The sequence below is a fragment of the Nannobrachium achirus genome (assembly GCF_963921795.1).
Source record: "Nannobrachium achirus genome assembly, chromosome: 20".
Lineage (NCBI taxonomy): Eukaryota > Metazoa > Chordata > Actinopteri > Myctophiformes > Myctophidae > Nannobrachium > Nannobrachium achirus.
Genome location: NC_137827.1, coordinates 58415584 through 58439323, shown reverse-complemented (window position 1 = coordinate 58439323; position 23740 = coordinate 58415584). Strand labels below are relative to the sequence as shown.

Here is a 23740-nt window from a genome sequence, read left to right as displayed (position 1 = left end):
CTTGTGTGGACATCGGCATTTTAGGATGACAATCTTCAGTTTTTTTTACCTTGTTAAACCCTAATACGGGCCGTGCAGACAAAAAGCACATATACTTGTGGTGTGGTCTATGCCATGCATGCACTTGAATTAGAACTTTATTATTATTCCAACCTTTATCAAAGGTCAAGAGCTAGAAGAAGGACACAGCTTTACCAGCTTTATACATAAACAGCAGCCTACAATACAATACAAACAAAGGGACATCCATAGAGAGCTCCAAGAGCGGATGAAGGATTTCTATCTTTTTACACGTGATATACTTATACCGTGGAATCTTGTGGCAGATTCAACATCAAATCTTTAGAGATCAGTTTGTAATGAGAAGTCGTTTCATCTTATGAATCTACCTTGAGATTCCACTTGGGAGTCGATAAGTTCCCGGTTCGATCCCCAGCTCCTCCTGTGTTGTTGTCCTTGAGCAAGACCACTGTCCGAACAGTGGCGTCAGTTCAGAAAAAGCTAAGGTATGGCAACATGACTGGTGTCTTGCACGCGCGCGGACCAGTCATGGTGCCATACCTTAGCAACAGGCATGATACATTTATTTTTTTCTAAGGTTTTCTTGGGCTGGATATGGCAGCCTGGAACGGTTGTTCAAGTGCAGCTAAACTTGGCATGTTAGTAAAGGTGCCACAATTAACAATAATGAATTGCACCTGTGCAGCTGACCTGTGGAACCTGGGCATATACCATTTTGTCAAGATGAGGAGAATAAAATTGTGGAGAATATAATTATAATACCTTGTTAAAGTGACCATTTTGTTAAATTTTGCATTTGTAGTTATTTTACTGTAATTTAACAACATAATAACCAGCACAGATAGACAAAGAGACATTCATGGATTTATATTTAAAAGTAACTTTTATTTCCCCCCCTGGACCCAGGGTATGGCAGCTGCATACCCCTGCCATACCCAATTGACGCCCCTGTGTCTGAACCCCCTAAGTGCTCCTGATGAGCAGTTTGGTGCCTTTGCTTGGTTTCCTCTGCTGTCGGTGGTGTGTGAATGGATGAATGTTTAAATACATCTTAACACATTAAGATCCTAGTGGTTTTCTGGAAAACGTACGCTTCTTTATCTGTGGTGCTCAAAGTTTTTAATGTCAAGGACCCCTAGCATTATATGTATTTGACCACGGACCCCCATCTCAAAATATTTTGTTCCAGGGACCTACCAGAATCAAAGATTTGAGTTAAAAATGTTCACCCCCAAAATTACTTTTCCTATTGAATACTCCATGGAGACAATATTTTAGGGATTTTTAGGCCAAAATTGTAATTACAAACATGTTACCCCCATTGATTTTGGATTGGGACCCAAATGCCATGGAATCAATGGGGGTAAATTTACTAGAATCAAATTTTAACAAAAAACAAAAAATAATATTGAGTCAGAGTAATCAATTGAAAAAAAAAAAAGTAATTTTGGAGGTGAACTACTACTTTAAAAGAATATACCCACAAATTTTCAACATCCCATCGTGCATTGCGCAGAAGGCGTGCGACGTGTGTCTGCTGTTAACCGGATGTGTCCCACAAATTAATTCTACAGTAAATTCTGGTGGATATTCAAAGATTAGCAAAAATGTTCAAGTTTTTCAAAAATAGCAGATCTACAAGCTCATATGAGCTTGTATATCTGGTATTTTTGAATTGCAAAAGTATAATAAATAATGGTTAAAGTGGTTACGTGACACAGATGCTTTCCCGGTCTTAATAAGTTAAAGTGCTTTGGAGAAAGACACTATGCAAATGCACCAATTATATTTCTCTGTTGAGAAGTGAGATGACCGCTCTCTGTCCCTTAAAACTCTTTCTCGCTGAACGCTACTCTAGCCTAGAAAACATTGGCAAATGAAACGTGAAAATGCATCATCTTAATGGCGCAGGGAATAAGGAATAATTAGGAGATACATCAAGCCGTGTCTCAGCTGGTTGCGGTTGTTGTAGTAATTGTCATAATGCTGTGTGGCCCGTAGTGTCCCATAACTCCGTGCTGTTGTAGACGCTGCCCAATTTAACACAGAACATTGTTAAAAAGCTAAACGCAAGTGACAGTGACAATGTTGTCTCTGTAATTACTAGTGGTGGAGGAAGTAAAAGTAGCAACACATGCGATTGAGTAAATGTCCTCTATTCAAATGTAAAAGTAAAACGTCACTGTCTGGCCAAAACCTCTTAACTTTATGGCTGGATGTTGGTTAAAATAATATTGAACCAATGGAAAGTAGTAGGCTACTGTCGTTTTTTCCCCCCATTATGAATTCCCATATACTTTCTTTTATATATTGTGTGAAATACGATGTTCTAAAAATAAACTAATTATCTCGGCGGTTTGACTGATATGGATATGAAGCAACAGACAGTCAGTCAAAGATGATCGGTGCTGATCTACCTTCAATAAGGGACTAGGGATGGGACGATATGAAAATGTCATGTCACGATTGTTGTGACAAAAGAAATCGCGATTTACGATATCATCGTGCTAATCAAAATCCATTTTCCTGGGGCGGAACGGGAGAGTATTTTTTGCAGGTCGCTCATTCCGAGTGTATCAAAGGGTGCGTTCGGAAATGCGCACTGGGTGGGGTTAGGGTTAGGGTTAGGGTTAGGTTTAGGCATAGTTTTACTGAGGTTAGAGTTAGGGTTAGGGTTAGGTTTAGGCATAGTTTTACTTAGGTTAGGATTAGGATTAGGGTTGGGTTTAGGCACTCACTACACTGAGCACACACCCGGTGCGCATGTCCGAACGCACCCTTTGATACACTCGGACTGAACGACCTGCAGAAAACACTCTCCCGGGGTGGAACATTTGCCAAAAAATAGCCGATGTACCGATGTACAGGTAGGTCGGCTATTTTAAAGACATTTGATAGAGAGTGAAAAAAAAAGACTGTATCAAGTACGTATATTATAAGTACCTTTTTCCAGTTATAGAGGTTTGAAGTGGTACTGGATATGCAGCTCGGCAAATAAAAGCTGAATTGATCCCAGTGCATGACGGAGGACGATATCATGATGAAATAAAATCTCCACGATGCGATTATCGTGAGTGTTTTTTATCACGATAAACGATAATATCGCTTATCGTCCCATCCTTATAAGGGACATCTATAATAAAAGGTGCCTTGACAGGGCCCTGAAAATAACCAGGGACCCCAGCCACCCCGGCAACGGTCTCATTACCTTGCTAGCTTCAGGCAGACGCTACAGCTGGGAGCGCTGCACAGACAGGAAATCGATAGCACATGGTTCGCACTAGTAGGCTGGTAAATAAGTAGCACTAATGCACTTTATCTTATTTAAAGGGGAATATTGAACTATGTCATTAATATAACTTAGAGGAGTTGTGTGGAAATTGAAAAAAGTTCCCCCCCTTCTGTGTTGCCTAGAACTGGAAGATTGATTTTGGAGTTTGTATTGTAAAGTACAATGTGTGATGTCATCAAGTTGTACTTTACAATACAAACCCCCAAATCAATCCTCCAGTTCTAGGCAACACAGAAGGGTGGGGACTTTTTTCTATTTCCACACAACTCCTCTAAGGTATATTAATGACATAGTTCAAGATTGAAAATGGGTGGTCTTCCCCTTTAAGGTGTTGAATACTTTTTATTCCTTTTTACAAATGATGCACTGAGCCGATATGCTGATCGTATACCCATGTCTTACTCTGTACTGTCATGTATGTGTTCGTTTTCTTTTTTTGTGTGCGGCTTGTGAACAAGAAATTGCAATGCATTTTGATGTAAATTTTAATGCAAATGGTGAAATAAACTTGAGCCTCTGCACGTTTATCCGTCTGTAAAAAGTGCCCTCTCCAGACCATCATGAATGCAGTTTTTGTGAAAGAAATGCAAATACCCTCTTTCCATGCCATACCTGAAGGCAGCGTTCAAAACTCTCCTGAACTTGAATGCAGCATCTTATGTTGAAATAATTGCCCCCTTTGTGTAGACATCCATGCTGTTGCGCCACATCTCCAGTATTTACTTGATTATGCTTAGTTCACGCTCCAAAAATAGCCCGACGCGTTGTGAGCTTGGAGGTCTGCTATTTTCGATATTTCCACCAAAAGGCCCCTTTAGAAATGTCAGCCCCTGCCTCTCTAACATTCACTGCACGTCCCTGGTGACGTGTTGTGAGCTTGTAGATCTTGTAATTTGGACACATAAGGTTTCCAGCCAACATGTCAATACAAACACTACAGCTGCAGTAATGAGTACTATACTGTACTGTACATGCAGTCTGGGGTTTGTTTCTCACACAGAGAGCTTATTCAGTAGGTCTGCTATTTTCACTATTTTCACCAAAAGGTCATTCTAGACATTTCAGCCCCTGCCTTTTAACTCATTTACTGCGATTTAAAACATCGCTGAACTCATGAACTGCCAGGTCTTCCTTACCGTTTAACGTGGGCACATGCACGAAATGCGCGCACGATCTGTGCACGGATCATGTACCAGGCGAGTGTAGAGCCGATCACAGCTTCTAAATAATAATAAATAAATCTGATTGAAAATAGACCTTTCTGTTGCTGCGCAGCATCTGCTAGTGTTTGCTAATAGAAGCTGCGATATGGTCCCGCCTCCCGACCGGATACGGAAACCTGATCCGGTTGAAAACCGGAAATGCGGCCGGAAACAGTTCTCTGAGGGGCCGATCCAGTCCGGATCGGCGATAAACAGCGATCATACTTTTCATTGTTACATAACGATTTAAGCATATTAAATCTTCAGTTTCCTCGGGCGCAGCAGAGGTACAGCTGTGTTTCTTCGGTTTCATCGGGGATGGCATTAAATGAGTTAAACATTCTCTGCACGTCCCTGGCATTGTCAATCAGCTATTTTCTGTGAAAGCTTTCCCCACAATAACAGAAAACTGAAAAGACACGAAGCCTGGCGTCACTCGCTCATCCCCCGGTTCACGGAAGTAATTTCTCTATGCAGAATAACATAACATTAAAATCGTCTCATATAAGCATTGCGGTCCAAAAATAAACAAATGGTCTCCTCGATATTGTCGGGGAGGTGGCTCTGTATGGTTTATGATAGTCATTCACTCATATTTGATACAGTCTGTTTCTAGCGAAAATTTAACTAATATCATTTTCGATTCTTCATATCCATATGACTCAAACCATGGAGAGAATGTATTTATGTTTGGAACACAGTTCTTATGTGACACAATATGAAGGAAAAAAAGTCTATGGGAATTCAGAATGGGGAGGGGGGTAGGATGGGTAAATGGGGTCAAACGTCACAGCTCTATATCCTGAGGGACTCTTGACAACCATATGGGGGATTAAAGTGGTTAAAACACCATAAGTAAAAGTAGGCATTGTGCAGAATCATGCCCCATTTACCGTCATTGCCGGACTATAAGCCGCAGCTTTTTTCCCAAGTTTTGTACCCTGCGGCTTATACAACAGTGCGGCTTATATATAGATTTTTACGACCACCAGGGGCGCTCTAGCGAGAAGCAGGAAGGACACCTGCGGCTTATTGTCAGGTGCGGCTTATATGTGTACCAATCTCACTGAGAGCCAGTCATTGCAATTTTTTTCATTTTCATTTTTTCATTTCAGTTGAAAGCTGGGGATCATAGCTACAAAATGATATATTGGTTGTGGAGATTGACCCAACAGTTTTGAAGATATGGCTTATAGAATGATGCCATGCTGAAATAGGACTTTTGAGATATTCAAGTTTTAAATAAATTTCTAACCTGCAATGACCTGACTCCGCCACATGGGGAGGAATCTTCAATTCAATCTTCAATTCAAAGAAGCTTTATTGGCATGAGAACACAAACGTTTACACAGTGGTGGAAAAAGTACCTACATTAGTAATTAAGTAAAAGTATCAATTCTGCAATGTAGAATCACTCTGTTACAAGTAAAAGTCCAGAATTAAAAATGTACTTGAGTAAAAGTACAAAAGTATTGGTATCCAAATGTACTTAAAGTACCAAAAGTAAAAGTACAAAATGTTTGAAAATAGCAGATCTACAAGCTCACAACGCGTCGCACCGCAATGCGTTGTGAGCTTGTAGATCGGCTATTTTCAAATAGCCTTGGTATAACATAGGGCTAAAGTGGTTTATGTATGTTTTAAACTTTAGTTATTGCTTTGTAGATTAGCATTATTGGGCTAAATGTAAAGACGCTACGCTGCGCCAACCGTGAATTCAACACAATCTGCTGTTGAGCAGTTTAACCAATTTGCTACGTACGTCTACACAAACGGTCAGATTACAAAGATAAATTGCTTAGTGAAGGCTCACGGATGTCACCATAGGGTACGCTCCAGCAGAATGTCCCGTAATGATTGTATTATTTAACGAGGAGCATTTTAATCCGATCGGTCGTCGTTTCCTTAACCCTCTAAGGCCCACGGTTGTAATATTACAACGTTTGTATTTTATCCAAAAAAAGATTTAAATCATTTTATTTTAGCTCCCCCTACCACCTAAACACCACCATTGGATTCTATTGTTTAGTATTACAATGCCATTGGCCACAATATTTGCATATAAATACCCCCCACAGGGGCTGACATTCACACCCGCCACACCCGCTGAAATTCCAGAGTTTTGACGAACAACATCTCACTTTTTCATGGAAGCTATACCTCACAAAAACATAAGTAAAATGCCTGTACTATTTTTTTTGGTGATCATTAGAATGTCTAGAACATGTACATATGTTATTATTGTGAAAAATATCCCCCATATGTAAATTAGAGCATGATTTATGATTTTTGATTTATGGCTATAAAATCTTACAAAAACATTTTTTTGAAAAAAACATTACATTTTCCTCTTAATAGGACTCCTACAACACCATCTGATTTTTTTCAATTTTTTATTTCAAGTATTTCTTAATGCGGGCCTTAGACCTCTAAGGCCCGCATTAAGAAATACTTGAAATAAAAAGGTATTAATGTATCTAAGTGCAGTACACCTCGCAACCGATGGGGTCGCATGGCTGAAAAACAACAGAAAATGGCGTCTGATCGGATTAAAATGCTGTTTATTAAACAATACGAAAGATACGGGTAATTCTGCTTGAGCGTACCATACTCTGTGAGACTTCAGTAAGCACTTTATCTTTGAAATATGAACGTTTTTGTAGACGTACGTAGCAAATAGGTTTAACTGCTCAACACGAGGTTGAAGTGAATTTATTACGTGCGCAACACTAACTCGTGCCCTATCTAAATTGGTCGGGCTAACTGTGCTAAATGTAGCATAATCAGTGTTTGTGTAACTTCAGTCAGAAGGATAATCTGACGGTTCTGACAGACTTAACCTCCTCGCGTTGTGAGCTTGTAGAAGAGCAAAAATCGAGTTGGGTCGCCGTTTTATTCCATGTGTAATTGTGTATAACATGCCTGCGTTAGCCTGCAGCTATAGCGCTAGCTAACGTTAGCGTTAGCCGTTAGCCACTCATCCAGAATAGTCTAATAAGTCAATTTTCCAACGGCGAGTGAACGATTGCATTCCGTGTCCTTCATGGATTTTTCCCCCCTGGCTGTCAATGTTTTTATTGTCCAAAAAGAAAACGTTCTGAACATTAAAACTAGATAGTTTTACGATCATGACACTGTTCTCAATGCTAAGTCAATGCTAAGCCGGGACAACAAAGGACTGCTCGCATCCGGTCCAGGCAGGAAACTGATCATTTTTCCCCCAAAAGTCGAGAAGAAGAACAGTCAACGGCTGAATAATAAATAAATAAATAATAGATTAAATCATTATAACAACGTAACGTGGTTCATTTGGAACATACGTGGCACTACATTAACGGGATAAATACTGTGATTTGCAACGCTAGGTAATGGAGCGCCGATATTACCGCATTTGGCTACAAATGGCTAACACAGGGTGGTGAAAACTAGCATGTTAGCTGTATTCTGGGAGGACCAACATAATTATGTTCCAATCTCTCACATTAATTAAAAAAAGTCTTATTTACATGCAGAGTTAAGCTCTGGCGTTTAAGTGAAATGTAGCCTGATATTTATGAAATACTTTTGTGGCTTTATCACATTTTAAAGGAAAAAAAAAAAAAAGTTATTTCAGCTGTGGTCTAAAGTGGTACCATGCGAAATGACTGGCTCTGGGTGAGATTCAGACATATATGTAAACATTTGCGGCTTATATTCAGGTGCGGCTTATAGTCCAGCAATTACGGTATTTTTTAGTTTTATTTAGAGAGAGACTTGTTTGACTTTAAAAAAAAACCCTTTCATTAAAAACTTTAAAATCTTACATTATTCTGTATTCTTGTAAGGTACAAAAAAAGCTATATTACAAAAAAAAGGTTACAGCAAAAAGAAAACAACCTCTGGCCAGACCTTTACCTAAACACAAGACCAAACTGTAGTTCCTTTCCACCACTGAACAGATGACATCATCACAGCATCCAGGGGCGGCCGGCAGGGGGGGCTAGCGGGGCCATTGCACAGGGCGCCACTTTGCGGGGGCGCCAGAAGAAGAAAAAGAAAAAAAAAAGTAAAGTGACGGCCCTGCAGAGCAGACGTAAGATCAACAGTCCACTCAGACCGAATACAACAACACCCCCTGGTGGTAGTGATAGAGGCTGGCAGCTCCAGGCAGCCCCCCCCCCTCCCCTCCTGATGTGATGTCATATTCACGCGCCAGTATTGAAATTGAAAACAACATCTGTTAAAAATAAAGCATGGAGTTCGAGCTCTTCACTACTATGGACGTGACTACCGGTAGATATTATAATATAGCTGCTTGCCCTGAAACATCACATGGAGAGGATCATTTTGTACCTGACTTCCTCTACAAAACACACACCTCAGGCTCTATCAGCCAGGACTTTGTCTCACTGTGCGTGACTGTGAAAGAACCATTTCCTCCTGACCAGCCCAAGGTAAGACTAAGACAGTCAGATCATGCTTTTATAAACCCTATTATATTAAGCCCAAAATGGTTCTGCCGCCGTGTAGAACCGAACCGCATAATTTGCCCGCAAATAACTTGAAAAAATGCATAATTTGCCTGCAAATAACTTGAAAAAATGCATAATTTGCCTGCAAATAACCGATTTTTCCGGCGCCGCTTCGCGGCGCCGTTGAGGGGCCGCGCTTCGCGCGGCCATAGGGCGGCGCTATACTACCTCGCCTAGGGCGCAATATACATACCAACCGCCACTGACAGCATCCACTGTTCAGCATAAACCTCCAGGCTTTTCATTGCTTTTAGGCCTAGAATTATTGAATGCTTTAGCTATTGAAAAATAGCAGATATACAAGCTCACAGCGCGGCACCGAGTGCCGCGCTGTGAGCTTGTAGATCTGCTATTTTTTGAAAAAGTTGTGAAAATGTGTGCAAATCTTGTAGGCCTATGTATGTATGTATGTATGTATTTTTTAAGCGAACGTTTGTAACTCAAATTTTGCTTCTGCGGGTGGTCCCTGGAACTAAATATTTTGAGATGGGGGTCTGTGGCCAAATAAATATCATTTTGAGGGTCCTTCACATGAAAAGGTTTGAGAACCACTGACATAGTAGTCTCTCAAGAACAGACTAAAGCTGGCCATACATTAGCAGATAGTCGGGCGCGATTGAATCGGGTAGCATTAAACACTACAGGATAATTTTTTTTTCAGATTCTCTGACCAGATAATCTAAACGGGCTCACACTAGCCGTTTTGAAAAGTCGGGCGCTCCACACGCTACAGGTTCTTCTTCTATTCAGATTAAGTCGGGCCTGAACAAAGCAATAATACATAATGAATACAAAATGTCCCGATTATCGTGTAGTGTATTGCCAGCTTAACTGAGCTCCAGTTAAGTGAAAAGGACCTTTTCTTTGACGATGGCTGGCCAGATTGCTGACATAGAAACATAGGTTTTTCAAAAAACCTTAGAAGGATTCAAAAATAGCAGATCTACAAGCTCGCAGCGCGGCACTCGGTGCAGCGCTGTGAGCTGCTATTTTTCGCTGTGAATATCTGCTATTTTTCAATAGTTAAAGCATAAAATAATGATACACAATAATGTGTACCCATTCTAATCAGCCCAAACCCCTGCCCTTACAAGTGATCTAAATACACTGACTACATCCACTCCTCTTTCTATCCTGTTTCACCTTGTAAGATAAATTGACATTTGCGCTTCTCCCAACAACAAACTCAGCAATTGTCACTTCTCAGCCCCCTTTCTCCTAGGGTCGATTCACACTCTAATAGTGAGCCTAACTAATTTCGGTTCGGCACTGGCCAGACCCAAATATGAGTCATCGTCAGGGACGTGCTGGCCATTGGGAAAAGCGGGACAACTCCCGAACGGCCGGTTCATTCCCGGCCGGTCCAGGCCGGCCATTAGGAGAAAAAAAAAAAAATGTCGGACTTTGTTCCATTTTGGGGGATGGACGGCCAACAAAGTAAATCGTCACTGTCGGGCAGAAACCTCGTATCTCAAATGTATACATTTTTTTCGCAAAGCAAAGCCCTGCTTCATCATACAAGGCCGTCGCACAAAAGTAGTGAAAACAGCCGATCTACAAGCACACAACGCCTCGCGATGCGACTAAACTCGGCTCCACGGTGCTGGCGAAATGTTGTGACCTCCCGACTTTCGGTACTCAGCGGTGTCTTCTCATTCATTCAGCCCGGCTTCACGTTCATATTCTCGACGGAGCTCGCGCGTGTGTGAGAGTCATGAGAGAGACAGAGAGACCCCGCTGCGCTGCTGCTCACTGCCAGTCACTGGACCTCCAGCGTGCAGCCGCGAGGGCCAGTCAGATATGTATCCGCCCTGCAACGCTCATTTCTCGGCCACAAACGTTTTCATGCCACAGACCTCCAATATTTACATGCAACTTCGGCACTAGCCATTAAGAAAGTATGGATGAACTCCCCCCGAACCTAAAAAAATTCGGGTCGGTGAGCCCTCCCGAACCGAAATTAGTTAGGCTCTTTATTAGAGTGTGAAACGACCCCTAGCCTGCCCCCCAAATAAAACACACTTTGCCCACATTACATTACATTAAACAATGAAAACAGGTTTTCCAGAACACCTAGTAAATCAGTAATCATCCCACATTCCAGAAAGCAATGAAAAATGGTAGTTTTTAATTTGCTTGATTAATTATTTAGACATTTGATGTAAATGTTATCAGGCCCTCCAGGCCCAGGGCCTCTCCCCATACACACCCATTGCAACTTCAAACTCCATTTTAACCATGAGAGATTCATTAAAAACACTAGTTATTATTTCTGGTGACTCATAATACCCTCCTAATGAGCAGTCCGTGTTTTTTTTTTTTTTTTCGAAAACCTTTCTCATTTATTTTGTATATTTCTTATTGCTTTTTTTTCATTTTCCCAAAGAATTATTACAAATAAATGAAAAAAAGTTATCGAAAAAACACAGCCTGCTCATGTATTAGGAGGGTAGTATGAGTCACCAGAAAAAAAATAATGTGTGTTTTTAATGAATCTATCATGGTTAAAATGGAGTTTGAAGTTACAATGGGTGTGTATGGGGAGAGGCCCTGGACCTGGAGGCCCTGATAACATTTACATCCAATATCTAAATATTGAATCAAGCAACTTAAAAAAACTTTTCAGGGTGTTCATAAAAGCCTGATTAGACCATAAAATGACAAAAAGTTTTTTTGAAAGTGAAATATCCCGTTAACTCATTTGCTGCCAAGCCCGAAAATCCCGTAAAAATCCCATTGTACCTCCCTGCCAAGCCCGTAAATCCCGAAAATTTAAAAAAAAAAAAAAAAAAAATCATTTTTTTTTTTTTTTTTTTAATTTTGACCCCAAAAAATGTTGTAGGCATGATAGCAATCGCGAAATCGCATGTTTAACCCCCATAGCAACCCCATCTTTCAAGCATGGCAGCCATCTTTGTTTACATTTTAGGAAAACATAATGGCTGTTATCTCATGAATGCCTGAACAGATTTCCATTCGGATTTTTTTGTTTGAAAGCTGTGAGCAATGTGGACACACGTGGTGCATGATCTAGGCATGGGTGTGCATGATCCGTGCACTATGAATTACATGGAAGTCTATGGAGACTTATGGCAGGTGGGAGTACGAAGGTATTGTTAAATGTTAAGGGCGCAGCATCTATACACACGTTTCCCTTCCGCAGCATGCAGGTCAATGTTTTGACAATGTTTTATATCGTCGTTGTCGAGTGGAAACCTTGTATGTCCAAAACCGTTTGTTTTTATCATTTAAAATGTTTTACTAAACTAGTGAAAACAGCCGATCTACAAGCACACAACGCCTCGCGGTGCGAGGCGTTGTGTGCTTGTAGATCTGCTGTTTTCACTACTTTTGTGCGATGGCCTTGTCTGATGAAGCAGGGCTTTACTTAGCGAAAGAACTTACAAATTTGAAACTTGGAGATACGAGGTTTCTGCCCGACAGTGACGATATCCAACAATCGCCCAGAGTAGCCCTTTAAGTCGTAGTGGAGTTCCAATTCGGAGGAAGGGTCCTCTTCATGTGGGGTGTCCTCCCCTCCCAGACAGACAGTGTTTTGCATACAGAATAGGAAGGTAATCACGCAACAATGAAGTGTAATTGTAATGAGACGCCATTTGGATTAAATCTACCTGGATGTGTGTGCGTGTGTGTGTACGTGTGTGTGCCTGCGTGTGTGTGTGTGTGACTAATGACTCTGCCGGCCTCCTCGTGGGGAGTGAAGCGTTCTCCTATAAAACTTTTGGATTCTAGATTTCATTACCTCTTAGCGGATTTTAATTGGTTTGGATGCTCTCTGCGTGTGTGTGTGTGTGTGTGTGTGTGTGTGTGTGTGTGTGTGTGTGTGAGCGAGCGCGCGCGTGCGTGTGTCTGCCTGTGTGTGCGCGCGCTTGTGTGTGTGCATGTGCGTGTGTGTGTGAGACAGTGTAAACGTGTGTGTATGTGTGTGTGTGCGTGTGCATGTGTGCGTGCGTGCGTGCGTGCGTGCGTGCGTGTGTGTGTGTGTGTGTGTGTGTTTTCGTTCATTAGATTCAGATTTTTTAATTGGATAGAGTGTCCGTACCATCGGGGGGACACCAGTGACCTCACAGAGGAGACTGCGAAAACAAGACCAAAACTGTGTGTGTGTGTGTGTGTGTGTGTGTGTGTGTGTGTGTGTGTGTGTGTGTGTGTGTGTGTGTGTGTGTGTGTGGCTCACGTGCGCGTGTGGTTTGGAAATATATTTGTGTATCCACGAGTTTCCAACGCCCCATAGTGCATTGCGCAGACGTCTGCACCGAGCTTCTGGCACCGATTTACAAGCTCACAACGGGTTGCATCTGCGACGCGACGTGAGCTTGTATGTCTGCTGTTAAACCCGGAAGTTTGGTCCCGATAGTCTCCAGTAAACTCCCACGGAAACTTGTGGATGTCATGGTCAGCAAGTTAACATTGTTGGGGAAGTTAAAGTTACATGTAACTGAGTTACGTAACTAAGTTACATTTTGCTGTAACTTGCTGGTAACTGAGTTACATTCATATTTCTGTAACTCGTCAAGTAACTGAGATATTTTTTGGGTCATTTTTGGCTCAAGTTACAAGTTACAAGAAGTTACAAGCGAAGTTATAATTTTACATGTAAGTTTTGTCAAGATTGACGATCAAATGTCCTCAACAGATCATAATTTTTGTATTTTTTAAATTTATTTTAGGAACACAGATGTTTACTAAAGAAAATGTCAACCTTTTTTAAATAAAACATAAAACTCAGTTGAGAGGCGTATTTCTGCTGGCATGTGACTTTTTTTGTAGGATATCATTTTTTGTTTCATGTACACCAAATGTACATTCAATTTAAAGCTATACTGTGTAAGTTGCTAGTGGTCAGTAGCGGTATAGCTTTTTTCGTCTGTTTTTCGCCCGGAGTCGTCGCGGACCACCGCCGGGGACCACCGGAGCGGCGCCGCAAACCACCGCGACCGATACAAAGCTGTTTTTTTCCAGGGACCTATTATTCTTTCATAAATCGAGGTTACAGTCCAATATACACAAAACTGTGCTCTTTGGGAAGAATATAGGAAATACAAAGCGCCATGTGAAGTACCTCGCACTCTTCTGTATCTAGGCAGCGCTGTGTACACAAATAAGCACTTGCATTTGTCTCTCCTGCATGCCAATACGCGTGTGATGCTTTAACTAGTGGAGTGTTCTGTCACGCAAGCGATTGCAGAATATAAAGGCCTATTTATTGACCCACAATATATATAAAATTTACATTGTCTTTACTTATAATGGGGATGCTTTCGTGTTGTCATATGCATTGTACGTTGAGTTCATGAAACCATCAGCCTCTGTTATCCAAACTTTCTCTTTGGACGGTTTCAGAACATCTGACAGTATGCCTCCACCTACAGAACTTAGCAGGTCGCACAATGGATCATTGATTGATTGATTGATTGATTGATTGATAGATTGATTGATTGATTGATTACCTTATTAGCCAGAAATGTAAACAGCATGTGCTACAGTCAGACATTAAAGGACAACTTTGGGTTCATATTTTAGATTTGTAACTAGAGAAAAGAAAAGATGAGTGTTAAAATGTTTTCATTTACTTCTTTCTATAGTTTTAGCGATTTTAATGACCTTGATTTCAGTGGGTGGGGGCATGCGTGCAAGTGGCTAAATATGTATTTTTAGACACCATAAGCCGGCGATTTCTTTACAGCAACACTACCAGCCCCCATAAAAGTCACATCTGCCCATGAAAAGATTGTGGTGCATCTTGGGAATGGGCTTATTGGGCACAATTCATCAATCTGGTCGTAAATATAGTGTAAATAAAGTGACTAAATCTGTCTTATATTTCTGGCTTACCTTCAAAGTCCCAGAAAAAAAATAAAAATAAAAATAAAACACATTGCTGAATATGACCCTAACTTGGGAAATGTCGGGAAGATCAAAATATGGGTGTAATTTGACCGTAAAGTGCTTGTATATTAGTTATTTTGGCAAAGAGCTTTGGTGTAGAGGGGAAAAAGAGCAGACTAAATGCAGAGTGAAAGGTCAAGTTCATTAATTATCGATGATTCAAGTGGTTAAATATCTGTCAAAAATACACTGTCAAACAATGAAACTATATGGAATCTATGAACAGGTTGTGGGGGTCCCTGCTTCACCTCTCTCTCAACTAAGGGGTCCTTGGCCTGAAAACGTTAAAGACTCTTCAGAATTTACTGCTCTTTTCCTGAATATTTCCTGCAAATGTATTTGTTGTATTAGGTTTCTTTCCCTGCTTTGCCTTTCTAATTCTTGTATGGAGAATGGAGCGTATTTTTGCAGAAACCCGCAAATGCCAAGAAACCACACACCATTCCCATTAAAAAGCAGAGGTAGATTTAAAGTCAGAGAAGGTCATACAAATAGCAAAACCTGAGAGCAACGCAACATAAAATTACTCTCTTCTCCTAGACTAAAACATTTTAGTCTACCGGTAGTTTTTATTTTGTTGACGAAAGTGTCAATATATTTAGTCTTAGTTTTAGTCATCACAACTTAGTTTTTATTTAGTTTTTATTTCGTTTTCGTCAGTGTTTTAGCAGACAAAATCAACACTGGTATCATGACACGTTTACGCACACGCGCACACACCAGGGGCATAGTTCTGCCGATTTAAAATGACTCCAATGCGGAAGTAAAACTTCCTATGATTGGCCGCTAGTTGCGCTGTTTTCCCCCCCAGCCGATCGCAAAAAGAATTGTTCTCCATTGGATCCCCTTTCGTTTTCTAACCTTAATTAACATTTTCATGAATACTGTATGGTTCCTATCGCTAGTTAAAAATTGCCTTTCAATCACCATCATATTTGTTTTGTGGAAATGTGGTCCAATTTATTTTAAATTAAATGATAAAGTTGCGGGGGGCGTCGCCAACTAAACTGATACCAGCCGGCTGTGTTCTTTTTCGTGTGCTGTATTTCGGGAGGCTCTGACCACATTCTCCCATGTATCCCTGCGGTTGCACGTGACCGTTGGCAGCCAATAGCATCTCTGATGCCTTTACAATTCTATGATGGCGACACCCATAAAGGGTAGAAAAGGGCCATTTGCGCTGCATAGAAACCAATGGCTTCGCATCGTCCATATTTTTCTACAGTCTATGTGTGGAGACTGAACCCAAACCAAGGCACAAGAGAGCAAAGACCGTGTTGCCAACTCGGGCATTTATTGAACAGTTCTTATTTTACAACAGCATTGTAATGCAACGTAGCATGAATGAACAACATAAATGTGAATAACTGAAATTGTCTTTTAATAAATCAACACAAGGTTTTCCCGGGACGGGGCTGTCGTTTCTCCTCTTCGTGGGGCGGCCAGGGGGGTAGGTAAGAGTTACTTTAAAGGGGTTTCCCTCCACAGGAAACAGGCGAGTATAATTCCATTGTATAGTCTCTCTTCCCCACCGGCGCTAGGTGAGTATAGTTCCTCTCTACAGGTGACAGGTAAAGTATTTCTTTCCCATAGGTAATAGGTGAGTATAGTTCTTTTCCACAGGTGACAGGTAATAGGTGAGTATAGTTCTTTTCCACAGGTGACAGGTAATAGGTGAGTAGGTGCCCGCTCTTACACAAATCCGTCTAATTCTCTATCTTCTAAATAAAATGAACACGGGGTATAATGGGCCTGGGGCCAGAGAATTTCCGGATACTAGTAAGGTTTTAAGGGAAGTGAGATATACTCAACAAAATAGGAATAGGGGTGGCTCGCTGGGGGTCCGGAAGGTAAGGCTGTGGTCTCCTTTTCCAGGTCCTTCTCCTCAGCTCGCCGAGTACACACTCTCCAGTGATAGGTACACACTCCACAGTGAGTCAGGTTTGCGCTCCTCATTGATCCAGGTACACACTCCTCAGTGTCAGTCCGCTCCCAGTCCATGCCTAGAAGTAATGAGTAGAAGGAACATTACTATAATGCACTTTACACAGTAACATGCGGTGGAGAGGGAAATATGGTGGCTCTTACCGCCTGTCTGCCCATGATCAGCTTGTCAGAGACTCCCAGCACAGACTGAAGGGGAGAGCGAGCTCAGTACTTATGCACCCCTGTGTTGGGTGGGGCCCACAGGTGCATACGCTTGTGCCTGATGAAGCGTGTGGGCCGGCAGGTAACGCCCGCCAATCACTTGGCCCACACAGTGTGTTGGTCTGCTAGGGCTCGCTCTCCCATCCAGGGTGCGCTTCTCTGACATGCAGGGCCTACCTGGCGGGCGGTGTCCGAACGAACCACCACACATCCCCCCCCTTAAGTTTGCTACTGGTTCGCAAACTTGCCGCTCTTCCTCATAGAGCCTGGACAGGGCATCGGCATGGGGAATATCCTTCCCTGGTTTATGCTCCACCTCAAAGTTGTAATCCTGCAACTCCAGAAACCAACGTGTTATTCTCTTATTAGTGTCCTTACTTTTAGCCATCCATTTCAATGGTGCGTGGTCCGTTATGAGAGTGAAACGCCTTCCCCACAAATAATAGCGTAGGTGGTGTATGGCCCACTTAATAGCAAGAGCCTCTTTCTCTATCGTTGCATAATTAAGTTCATGCTTTAAGAGCTTTCTGCTAATGAAGACTATTGGGTGCTCTTCGTCATCAATGACTTGCGAGAGCACGGCCCCGAGGCCTGTGTTCGAGGCGTCGGTGTGGAGTAGAAAATTCTTACCGAAGTCCGGGGTTTTTAGGACCGGCTCATCGCAGAGCTTCAGTTTGAGGCCTCGGAACACGGCCTCGGTCTCCTCTGTCCAGCGCAGCATATTGGGCCGACTTTGTCGGGTCATCTCGTACAAGGGAGCTGCAAGGGTAGCATAGTTATTTATGAACTTGTTATAGTAGGACATGATTCCCAAGAATGACTTTAACTGCTTCTTGCTGACGGGTTTGGGCCATTCGCGTATACGCTCCACTTTGCGTAATTGGGGTTTTACGCACCCGCGCCCAATAGTGAAACCCAAATATTCGGCCTCATACAGACCTATTCGGCACTTCTTGGCGTTGGCGGTCAGACCCGCTCGTCGGAGAGCTCCCAGGACTGCTTCGATGTGATGGAGGTGATTCTCCCAGGTGCTGCTGTGGATCACAATGTCATCTAAATATGCGGCGGCATAGAGATGATGGGGCCTTAATACTCGGTCCATGAGTCTCTGAAATGTTGCGGGGGCACCGTGTACCCCGAACGGTAAGACAGTATATTGGAACAGCCCTTCAGGGGTAGAGAAGGCTGTTTTCTCTTTGGTTTCTTTTGTAAGGGGCACTTGCCAATAGCCTTTTGTCAAATCGAGGGTGCTTACAAATCGAGCGGGGCCCAGCCGCTCGATTAATTCATCTACCCGGGGCATGGGGTAAGCATCAAAATTTGAAATCTCATTTAATTTACGGAAATCATTGCAGAACCGGATTGTGCCGTCCGGCTTGGGGACCAGCACAATGGGACTCGACCAGGCACTGTGTGACTCCTCTATAATTCCCAGTTGTAGCATATTTGTTACCTCCTCTTTTACAGCTCCTCGCCGGGCCTCTGGGATACGGTACGGACGTTGTCTCACTATTTTCCCCGGGGTTGTTTGGATGTCGTGCGCAATAGCGTGGGTACGGCCCGGCAGTTCTGAGAACCGGTCCGCATTCCTGCTCAGAAGCTCACGTATATCTTGTGCCTGAGCTGGGGACAGTTCCTCTCCAATAGGGACTGGAGGCGGGTTCTGAGAGGAGAGAGTGGTTAGTAGGGCCGGGAGAGCGACAGGAGGCACAACGTGCCACTTTTTCAGCAGATTAATATGGTAAATTTGCATAGTTTTCCGCCGCCCTATTTGGCGCACGCGGTAGTTGACCGGGCCCAGTTTCTCCATAATTTCGTATGGCCCTTGCCATTTTGCGAGAAATTTACATTCGCTCGTGGGAATGAGCACCAGCACTTTTTCGCCCACCTCAAAGCTCCGCAGCGTGGCGCCTCGGTTGTACACCCTGCACTGGGCGCGCTGCGCTTGTTCCATGTGTTCACGAACGAGCGGCCAGATCTTCTTGGCTCTCTCCTGTAATTGTTCAACATGGTCAATGACAGAACGATGTGGGGAAGGTTGGCTTTCCCATGTTTCCTTTGCTATATCCAACAGCCCCCGTGGCTGCCGTCCATATAGCAATTCAAACGGGGAGTACCCCGTAGACGCTTGAGGCACCTCCCGTATGGCGAACAACACCAGCGGAATCAAGCGATCCCAATCTTTGCCATCTATATCTATCAACTTTTTTAACATCTGCTTTAAACTTTTATTAAAGCGTTCCACTAATCCGTCCGATTGCGGGTGAAAGATAGAGGTCTTTATTTTATCTATTTTAAGCCATTTATAGAGTTCGGTGATGACGCGAGACATGAAACATGTGCCTTGATCCGATAAAATGGCATCGGCTATTCCGACCCGGCTGAATAGCATGAAGAGCTCGTGCGCCACTGCTCTGGCTGTAGCGGCTCTCAGGGGTATTGCCTCGGGGTACCGAGTTGCATAGTCTAGTATTACCAATATATATTTGTGTCCCCGAGCCGATTTGGGGAGGGGGCCGACTATATCCATACCAATGCGGCTGAATGGGGTGGAAATGATAGGCATAGGTATGAGAGGGTTACGTTGGAAAGGACGGGGTGCGGTGAGCTGGCATACACCGCAGCCTTTGCAGAAGTCCTCTACTGCTCGTTTTATGCCTGGCCAATAAAACCGTGCATTGATGCGATCGGTGGTTTTCTTCACGCCCAGGTGCGCCCCCAGCTGGTGCGTGTGGGCCAAATACAATACTCTGGTGACATATTCTTTTGGCACGAGCAGCTGTTCTATCACGTCCCCAGTGTTGTTCCGCCACCCTCTATACAGTAAATCCCTCCGCACAAAGAAATAGGGGGAAATTAATTCACTCACCCCTTCACATAGTTTCCCATCAATCGCGCTGACGTTCCTCCGAGCATTTTCCAGGTTCGGATCGTTCCACTGTTGTGTGGCGAAGTCCCCTCTGAGCGGAGAGCTCTCATCCTCCTCTTCGGGGAAGTCAGGCCACGCCACCGGCTCTGGCTCTTCTGACGAGGTGCCCCGCGGCGCTTCCTCCGCCTCGGGTGCATCTCCCTGCAGCTCCTCGTCTGGAGAGGGTTCGCTCTCTGGTCCCTCTGAGTCGGCGCGGAAGACCGGGCACGCGGGCAATGAGTTCCTCCAACGGGGGCCCGGCCGGATCTTTCTTCTTCGCCGCGGCCGCGGCGGTCCTCTGCCCCCCGGGTTCCAATGTCTCTCAAACAGCACACAGTCCGTGCCGATGAGCAGTGGGACCGGTAGGTTAGGTACAATTCCAGCTTCCACTTCGACATCTCCTTTGGTGGATTGGACGCGTATCAGCGTCGTTGGGTAGGAGCGCACATCCCCATGCACACAGCTGACCGGCATACGGCTGGAGGTGGGACGCCCGGCATGCTCAGCGTGTACCAGCGTGACGACGCTCCCCGAGTTGAGAAGAGCCTGGGTGTCCACCCCGTCAATTCTCACCGGCAGGTTGGAGTGGCGCCGCCGCTGGCTCCCGGAGTGAAGGCAGGGGCGTCGGCCGTCGGAGGCGGCGGTGGCGGATGGCATGGATACGTCCCGGTCTCGGTCCGGGCAGGACCATGCGATATGATCCGCTTTCCCGCAGACGTAGCACCGGCGTGATGTCTGCGGTTGGCTTCGGGCAGTCCGCTCTGTGGCGGCTCGTCTCGTAGTAGTAGGCGACAGGGGAGTAGCCGGAGGCCGCGAGCGGTCCCGGTTGTAACGTGCCTCCCCCGTCCCTCTGGGAATCTCTGACTTTGTGCTTCTCATCATCTCTGTACTCACTTGGTGATTTTCCAGGAGCGCAACCAGGGCCTCCACGGAATTTGGGCTCACCTGTGAGGCATAGCGGCGGGCATCAGGCGGCAGGGAACGTATACATTTGTCTATGACAATTCTCTCAATCAGTGGCGGGTCACCGGCCGTAGTCAGCCACCCATGAGTTAGGCGGAGGAGAGCGGCTATTTGGGGCCGAGGCGGCAGCGCCGCTTGCATGTTCCACCCATGGAAGCGCTGGGCTCGGGCCGGCATACTATAACCTTGACTAGCCAAGATAGCTGCTTTCAGGCGCCTATATTCACGGGCCTCTGCCAGGGGTAGGTCACGGCACACACGTTGGGCTTCTCCTGAGAGGAAAGGAGCGATGATGCTGCCCCAGTCGGGGACGGGCCATCGTTCCCGGGCGGCGGTGCGCTCGAACACCTCCAGGAAGGCTTCAATATCATCATCGGGGGACAGTTTCGTTAACACTTCTCCAGGCGAACGTGTGGGATTAACGTTTTGGTCAATTTGGATTTTCTCTATTAATTTAGTCACCGCTTGCTGTAATTCGGCCTGGCTCTGTAACAGAGCGTCTAGGGCCGGTGTGGTTGTCATATTGCGTCTAGGTGAGGTTCAGTACCCGTATTCTGCACACCATGTGTGGAGACTGAACCCAAACCAAGGCACAAGAGAGCAAAGACCGTGTTGCCAACTCGGGCATTTATTGAACAGTTCTTATTTTACAACAGCATTGTAATGCAACGTAGCATGAATGAACAACATAAATGTGAATAACTGAAATTGTCTTTTAATAAATCAACACAAGGTTTTCCCGGGACGGGGCTGTCGTTTCTCCTCTTCGTGGGGCGGCCAGGGGGGTAGGTAAGAGTTACTTTAAAGGGGTTTCCCTCCACAGGAAACAGGCGAGTATAATTCAATTGTATAGTCTCTCTTCCCCACCGGCGCTAGGTGAGTATAGTTCCTCTCTACAGGTGACAGGTAAAGTATTTCTTTCCCATAGGTAATAGGTGAGTATAGTTCTTTTCCACAGGTGACAGGTAATAGGTGAGTATAGTTCTTTTCCACAGGTGACAGGTAATAGGTGAGTAGGTGCCCGCTCTTACACAAATCCGTCTAATTCTCTATCTTCTAAATAAAATGAACACGGGGTATAATGGGCCTGGGGCCAGAGAATTTCCGGATACTAGTAAGGTTTTAAGGGAAGTGAGATATACTCAACAAAATAGGAATAGGGGTGGCTCGCTGGGGGTCCGGAAGGTAAGGCTGTGGTCTCCTTTTCCAGGTCCTTCTCCTCAGCTCGCCGAGTACACACTCTCCAGTGATAGGTACACACTCCACAGTGAGTCAGGTTTGCGCTCCTCATTGATCCAGGTACACACTCCTCAGTGTCAGTCCGCTCCCAGTCCATGCCTAGAAGTAATGAGTAGAAGGAACATTACTATAATGCACTTTACACAGTAACATGCGGTGGAGAGGGAAATATGGTGGCTCTTACCGCCTGTCTGCCCATGATCAGCTTGTCAGAGACTCCCAGCACAGACTGAAGGGGAGAGCGAGCTCAGTACTTATGCACCCCTGTGTTGGGTGGGGCCCACAGGTGCATACGCTTGTGCCTGATGAAGCGTGTGGGCCGGCAGGTAACGCCCGTCAATCACTTGGCCCACACAGTGTGTTGGTCTGCTAGGGCTCGCTCTCCCATCCAGGGTGCGCTTCTCTGACATGCAGGGCCTACCTGGCGGGCGGTGTCCGAACGAACCACCACACATTATGGCACACACGCACCTACCGTACGCAGCTCAATGCACAACTTGCTTGAAAGCCTTATTTTTTTTTTTGGTAAATGAATTTTACTTGACATTTATTTGCTTTAAATTGCCACGCTGTCACATATTAGTTCACGTACGCGCACACACGCACACACACACACACACACACACACACACACACACACACACACACACACACACACACACACACACACGTGTAACAACTGGTGGAAGCTGAATGAGCAACCTACATGTTTAAGTGACTTCGATTCATCAACCCATCTTGTGTGTGTGTGTGCGTGCGGGCGTGCGTGTGTGTGTGCGTGCGTGTGTGTGTGTGCGTGCGTGCGTCCTCTCACGTGCATGATCGATCCACTCGTTGCATTCTACTCAGTCGCTCCATTGAGTGAGGAAGCCATCTTCACTATTTTCCCTCGCCGTGCGATTCCTTCTTTTCACTTCTTCCTCAACCTCCTCTCTCCCCCCTCCTCCCTTCCTCCCTGGCTGTGTGAATTAAGTAATTTAGAGCGGGAACGCACATCTATGTCATGTTAGATTTGAAAAAAAAATGTTATGCTTTATCTATTGAAAAATAGCAGATATACAAGCTTGTAGATCTGCGATTTTTAGAAAAATCGTGAACATTATTTTGTGCAAGTCTTTGAATATTTTTGACCCGATTTAAATGTTTTTTTCAAGTCAAGGACCCCCAAAATTACATGTATTTGGCCGCGGACACCCATCTCAAAATATGCTGTTCCAGGGACCACCCAGAAGCAAATATTTGAGTTACATATGTTCGCTTTGAAAAAGATTTTTAAAAAAAAAACAAGATTTTTCAAAACTAGCAGATCCACAAGCTCACAGCGCGGCACCGAGTGCCGCGCTGTGAGCTTGTAGATCTGCTATTTTTTCAATAGCTAAAGCATTAAATAATTCTTGGCCTAAATGGCTTAACTGTTATAAACTCTTTGATAGTGGGGTCTATTGCTCATGGAGCGTCCACAGCCCCAGGGGAGGCTCGGGCCATTCTCATGCATCTGGGAGGGGACTTCTCAATGAGGAAGCCTCTTAAAGGTCACCGTTTCCAA

At 44.3% G+C, this 23740-nt stretch overlaps 1 protein-coding gene across 1 annotated transcript in view; it reads left to right on the top strand.

Moving 5' to 3' along the window:
- Nucleotides 1-23740, top strand: part of LOC308306273 (proton-coupled folate transporter) — a gene marked incomplete at both ends in the record, with an annotated part of 161396 nt that overhangs the window by 133453 nt on the left and 4203 nt on the right. The window lies entirely within an intron of this gene.